The sequence below is a fragment of the Urocampus carinirostris genome, chromosome 18 (genome assembly GCF_059441175.1).
Source record: "Urocampus carinirostris isolate Australia breed hairy pipefish chromosome 18, RoL_Ucar_1.0, whole genome shotgun sequence".
NCBI classification, from domain to species: Eukaryota; Metazoa; Chordata; class Actinopteri; order Syngnathiformes; family Syngnathidae; genus Urocampus; species Urocampus carinirostris.
This window is the reverse complement of record NC_142366.1, coordinates 7,736,282-7,743,476: the sequence shown is the minus strand read 5'-3', so window position 1 is coordinate 7,743,476 and position 7,195 is coordinate 7,736,282.

Here is a 7,195-nt window from a genome sequence, read left to right as displayed (position 1 = left end):
AAAGCATTTCTCCAGCTTAACGTGTTTTTATTCCGTATGAGTGCTCAAACCCACGTATATATTTCCAGCATGTATTATTTTTGCCACCTAAAGCTTTTCTGCTCCAGGTTTTTGTTCTGTATGAGAGTTAAACCCCGTATATAGTTTTCATCATCCACGCTTTTGCCATTTAAAGCATATCGAGAACATGTTTTGGTTCCATATGAATGATAAACCTGTTTACATTTTCCAGCATGTACATATTTGCCATTTAACTTATTTCCGCTCTGTGTTTTTATTCCGCTTGAGTGATCAACCCCCGACTGTGAGGGCAGTCTGCATGGACATTAAATCTTTATTATTCTTCCTGAAAAAACATGTACTTTTAAATAATGTAAAACTTTGCGTGTCTACCACATTTACATTATATATATTTGTCTATAAAATACATAAAATTGAGTAAATGTGCACTCCAAAATGATTCTTAAAAAGCATCAATAATACTTAAATCTAGTTCGAAGAGAGGTAACTGCAAACACGAGGCACATAAAAATGAATTAATAAATAAAACATGTTTTTCTAGTCTCTTTTGTGCCGCTGCTGGTTTTGATCTTTGCTTGTCATGTGAGTCAAAGCAAATAAAAAGAAAAGTGAAGGATGCGTGAGCAAGCTTTTCTATTCGCAGGAAGTGATTACAGTTGGCCTCAGATCTGACATGTGGAAAAGTGTGGATTCGGGAAAATTATTGGTTGAGAAAGTCCGATTAAATATGAAGTGAAGGCTGATACAGCGGTACAGCTTCATGCAAGCTTTATACGTTTCAGCATCGTGCTCGTACCTTGAATTGCTGTGTAACAAGCACATTTTCCCGATTTAAAATCAATTAAAAACAAATTGTTTATGCCCGTCCTCTCAAAAGCATCCATGTTAATCCTAATTTGCTAGAAAACACATCTCCCTGATCACTCAACACTATGTAAGGAAAACTTATTGAGATCGTATACCGGTGAACTTATACTTTTTCCTTGGATTTTAATAAATATTTTGATCATTTCACAATGTGTACACTGTATAACAATTTTTTTTAACCAGGAAAAATATCTTGCAAAAACACAGATCTCCTCTTGCTCATTTCAGCTCTTATCCGGATCGTCGTGGTCACTTGTAGCCAACAACAACATAATCAAAGATTGCTAATACCTCTGCGGTATTACACATAGTCGGTGTTGTATGAGTAAATAGGTGCCGTGTTTGTAAGGATTAGTATTGCTTAATAAGCAAGATTTGCCATCAATAATAAAGGGAGCAATTAGGGGAGATGGACAGTTATGATATCAAGAGACTGTTGATACATAAGCACTTAGTGTACATTAAAGTTATTTTAACTTCAAAGGTGGGTTGCTATGTTTGATGTGTCATTTAAAAAAGTTGAAGGTTTAAGATTTTTTTACTTTTGTTTTACAATAGCCACTGAGTTTAAAGTGCCCGTATGCTTTATTTTCCACTGTGCCTATCTGCTTTTATCTAAGCTGTACGGGCAGAACACATTTGGTAGAAAGAATAGGGGAAATGGAGGCTGACCTCATGCTTGTCCCTAGGGGTTTTGGTCATGTTTTTGTAATTGAAAATGTAAATGGTGAAAGTAAGAAAAGGCTTGCTTCTGGCAAACTGCAAGCGCCAACCCAAACCTGCAAAAGCATTTTAAAAAAAGAGTTTATTCGAGCACGTCTAAGAAATGTACATAGTTGCACGCACATCATGAATGTTCTGGCTATGGCTGCGATGATGACATGAGCCAGGAGATGGTTGCAGAAGGTAAAGAGTTCTGAATTCCATACAGCTCCTTTAGGATTGGTAAATGTAGATTAAAAAACAAATAATTAAATACTGCCAATAGCTTTAACTTTATGAGCCAAGTTTTTGGGAGAACTATTTTGATATAATTTCATTGAAAATTGTCAGACAGGACGAAAGGAAGACTGAGATCACTTGCGCTCGTTTCTTGGTTTTATTGAAAGGAAGGAAATGACAAGGTGGGATTCTTTGATCCGTTGGTTGGCGGATTGACGGAACTTGACAGGCGGGTGAAGGCTTGGCGGGAATAGTTGCGGACAGGCGTAATCGTAGTGTTCGGAAAAGAGTTCAGGAGTCAGACGGGCAGGGCAGATTACAGAAACGGGTCGGCAACGGAGATCAATCAGAAGAGAACAGGGAGCAGGCAAAGAGTCAGAGGTACGGGCTTACTGAGCTGAAGGCAACAGGTAGCATGAGTACAATCGAACAAAGTGTTACCGGGAGCTGGGGATTTAAATATACAGGGTGCGCCAATCAGCTGTCCTGGCTGTTGGCGCCAAATCCTGAACACAGGTGTTCCCGAACCGGGTGATTGTGACAAAATTGGGTTTTATCCAAAATCTGCCTTATTTTCTTTCATGAAGAGTTTGAATTTTCTCTTTCAGTCCAAGGGTCACGGAGTTAGGGTAATTTGAATGGCACTTATAGCATTGGGATTGCCTCATGTGTGGTCCGTTCTCAAGGTCTCATCATTTTCCTCATTTTCAGGTTTTTTGAGTTTTTCCTTGCCCTCATGTAGGTTTTAGATCAAGGCATGATGTAATAATAGTCTGTAGTTTGCAATAATCTGTGGTCTGTAAAGCCCTTAGAGACTCCTTGTGATTAAGGGCTATACAAATAAACATGACTTGACTTGTCTAACAGGGGCATCGGCGCCCTCGTGGTAATTAAAGGGTTAACGAATTTATGAAATCATATATGGTCCCTTGTTTATTTGACTTAAATCTATGGTGTGTCATTTAAAGTGACCTTAAAAAGTTTAAAGTACAATATTGTCCCTGTTATGTGTTAACAATGCCCAAATGAGTTCAAAGTAGATTATGAAATGTTTCCACCTTGCCTATCTGCTTTTATCCTACTTTTAGCAAAGCTGATGGGGCCGTGGATTTAGGGTTGGGGTGGAAAGTAACTTTTTGCTCATCACTGGAGATTTATGGTTTATTGTAGCATGAAAATGGTGAAAGTAAGAAATGGCCTGTCAAGTACAGTCCAACTGCCAACTCAAATCTCCAAAAAGAAATTATTCGAACACATCTGAGATATGAACGTACTTGCACGCTCAAAACTAGGAGCTTGACACAGGCTGCAATGATGAAAAAACACAGAAGATAGTGTCAGCGACTAAGAACATTCCAAATTTTCATCCCCACACGTTTCTTGGTTCATTGTCATTTTTTGGAGTTCTTTCCTCACCACGCTAGGTTTGTTTGTTTTTGGTTTTATGTCACTTTTCCTGCATTTTCCGTTTCGAGTTTTGATCTTTGTTTCTGATTCTGACTCTGTCACGTTTAATTTTTGTTTGGACATGAAATCTGCTTTGTGCCTCCTTGTACAGTTGTTACTTTGGTCCTAGTTTTGTTAAAAAAAAATACCGTGCTTGTTTTGAGCACCCTTGCCTCAGTTGCTGACTCCACCACTTGAGTCTATTTATCCACCCTGAAATCACAAGTGGATGACACAACCATCAAAGGACCCAAGGCCGGAGGCGAGTTGCATCTTCGGCCGCGCCCAGTTTCTATCTCATCAGAGAAGAGAAAGCCCCTTCGGTCGACCACAGTTCCTGTCCTGGCAGCGGAGCCAAAGACCCCTCGGCCATGCCTGGTTCCTGTCCTGGCAGCGAGAAGAAAGCCCAATGGGCTGCACCTGGTTCCTCCTGTAGCGGTGGCGAGGAGAAAGACATCTTGGCAGCGCCTGGTTCCTGTCTCGGCGGTATGGGGCGTGGCCCTTGAGCTCCAATTGCTGTTTTTGGGGCCATCTTGTATCCGGGCATTAGGAAGGAGGCTCTGTCAGGATCTGACACATCTTCTACGACCAGAGGGCCCAAACTGAGGTTTGAATGGGGTAGAGGTGGTTCGCATCACCACATGCGTGTGCCTAATCATCCTGCACCCTTTAAAAATTACATTTTGATCTCCACATGTATTTAGAGTCATTGTCATCTTTTTGTGTCATCCTCAATTTCATTTCTACCACCATGCCAGGTGTTTGTTTTTTTGGTTTCATTTGTTACTTTGTTCCCGCCAATTTCCATTTTTAATTTCAGTCTTTGTTTCTGCTCCGGACTTTGTCAGGTTTGATTTTTGTTTGGACGTGCCATTTTCTTTGTCTCCTTGTTCAGTTGTTATTTGGTCCTAGTTTTGTTTGTTTTGAGCACCCCTGCCTCCACTTCCTGCCTCCCTCACATGGGTCCATCATCCTCCAAAAACTTTACAGCAAGTACTGAAACAGAAGTGCAAAAGGTTAAACAAAAGCAGATTAGTGTGGTATTTTTATAAAGGCTGTTTGAACTCAGTTGGGCATTGTTAGCACATGCTTAATACAAAACTTAATTAATGCCACCGAAAATGACGCTCCCCACCTTTGAATTAACAGACACATAAAACATTTCTATTGCACAATTTTTATTTTTTTATTTTTTACCCACTGTAGTTTGTATATGCAAACTGTATGACCTGATAGTGGCAGTAAGTAATACAAGCGGGCTCTGTGGTAACGTGTGGGACTGCTCAATAACTATTTTTCTTGGTATAGCGAGCAAGATTTTTGTTCCCAAAATTATTGTGTTTAGAAGTACTTGTTTACAAGATATCATTGTATTTAAAAGGTTGGGAGTCATCTAGCTAGCGAGCTACTTGGACTTTGAGTCGGCCTTGTACCCAGGGAGGGCCCCTATTGACCCCGCCATCGGGCCCCGTTCCCCTTACGTGAGCAAAATGTTCCGATTGGTCAGCTGCTTCTTGGCAGCTGCCGGCAAGGGGTTCACTGGCGGGCCATGGCGTGTTTGAGGCCTCGTTCCTCCCTGTTATCAGCTGTCGGTTTATCGAGCATACAAGAACATTTTGTGTCCTGTCTCCATGGGATACAAGGGTTTCCAATCATATGCAGAAATTTTCATTTTTGGGTGGGTTCTAGCTGTACTTCTCATTTCTGAACTAATAAGGTAGTTTCATTTCCTGGACTGGTCTATATTTGAGTTACAGTATCTATTTTTGTATGATGCAATTTTTTTTTGCATGGAAAATAACAACAGGTTTCACAAGGTTTTATCTAAGTAGATTATCCTAATTATGAAATGAATTATCAGTCATTAAACATCACTGACCAAAATAGCAAAACATTGGATGCAAGGGGAATTGAACCCGCATCATGGCAGTGAGAGCGCATATCCCTTACCAATAAACCACCAGTGATAAGAATGATACCTAAAAAAGGATTGCTATTGATTTCATTATCACACTATTTTTACTCAGGGTACCAGAGACTATTGATAGAGAATGGAGAAAACAGAAAGTCATCCTGAAACATATAAACACATTAATGCACGACAAGGAAAAACATCGCTTGAGTGTATCTGATGATGAATCAGACTTTAAAGGACATCAAAAAAATACATTATACATTTAATGGGTGGTATTGTGTTCATAGTTTACGGTGTTAAATGTTTTTAATCATGGCCATATGTATTCAACAAAGATTGTTACGTACAATGCTGAGTGTGATCTAAATGTGCATTATACACGAGTGCATGTTGTACTCAAATAAGTGCAGAAATGTAAATATTTAAGGTTTTGTAGCTCTAGTTCTGTCACAAGCCAGAGACGGAGACAGGACCCAATAGCGTTTGTTTTTACTCATTTTCATTAAGAAAGAGAGCAGTGCTTGCCTCCACGATCTGATGATCGTCAGACACGGGTAGCTGATGGCAGGAACACGGAAATGGCACTTCCGTGTCGAGCGAGGATAGTCGTGGAGCAAGGGCAGTAACGAGTCCAGAAAAAAGGTCAGCAACAAGTATCAGGCAGGAGAAAACAGGGCGGGAGAGTGTCGGAGGTTATGGAGCTTGCCTAGCAAAAGCGTGGGTTCGCAGGACGATCTGACAGCTTCCTCTTGGAAGCCGGGGTTTAAAAGGAGTCATTCAGCGCTCAGGGCAATACGCAATGCGCAAAGGGATTGATGTTGCCCATTTCAAAGTCCCTTTTTTGAGCAAAATGTGTTAAACTTATAATACTAATGTCTATTATTTGTCTAGTTTGAAATTATGATTTTGTCAACAATCAGAAAAATAGTATAGTTCTGAGATGTGTGGCTATAGTTCATACATGGTCTGATAAATAGGGTAGCTTAAGTTATTGGACAAGTCTATTTTTGAGGTGCTTTTTTGGGGAAAAATATACTGTAGGAAACAGTCTCTGAAGAAAGTTATATGTTAAGGCTGGTTCTAATTTTTTGTTCTTGTTGTGTTTTTATTAAAAAAAATGTTCATGATAATGTAACCCCTACATACCTATTTAATTAATCGTAAAGTAGATTTTGGACTTTATAGTATTCATGTCAAGTCAAGTCATGTATATTTGTATAGCCCTGAATCACAAGACGTCTAAAAGGTCTGGAGAGACTACATATTACTATTTCACATTTAATTTGCCCGTATTATCACTTTTGTTGTTTTTGTTCTCCGTAACTATTTTAATATCGTTTTGAAAGTTTGTTAAACTCGTGGAGTTTCGTAACAACCGGGTTTATTTTGCGATATGTGTCGCCGTGACAACGCCGGGGGGAGGTGCTCATCCATCAGCAAGATGCCCTTGCGGCCCCTTCCTATTAGATGGCATCATGATAATGGCGTCATTTCGCAACTTCATCACAGTAATTGACAACATTTGTCAGGAACACAACGTGGCCTGAGGACGCACCTCGCCTCCTATCGTAAAAAAAAAAAATGTCGGCAAACATCTGCCGGCTAACGATACGGAAACAAAGCAAAACAATCGAAAAGAAGCCGCTGGGAGAAGTTTTACTTGTACGTTTATATGACTTGAATTAACAATTTGTTTTGCACAATATTTACTATTTCCTTTCTGTATACCTTTTTGTGTGCCAGACCCTTTACTCTGAAAACAAAATCTTCTGATTGAATGATTGACTCTGGGAAAAACTAATTACGGTGTTCCGAAAATCACAACCCTATTTTTTGTGTAAATTTGTTGTGCACAACGACATTTTTATTTTTATTTCTTCATGCATTTATTTAAAACAAAATGGCCAAATGTTACATAGCGTAACACACTGTTATTTTGTTCTCACCAAATGATAAAATGTTGGGTAATGAAATGAAATGATCTGCATTTATATTGCGCTTTTC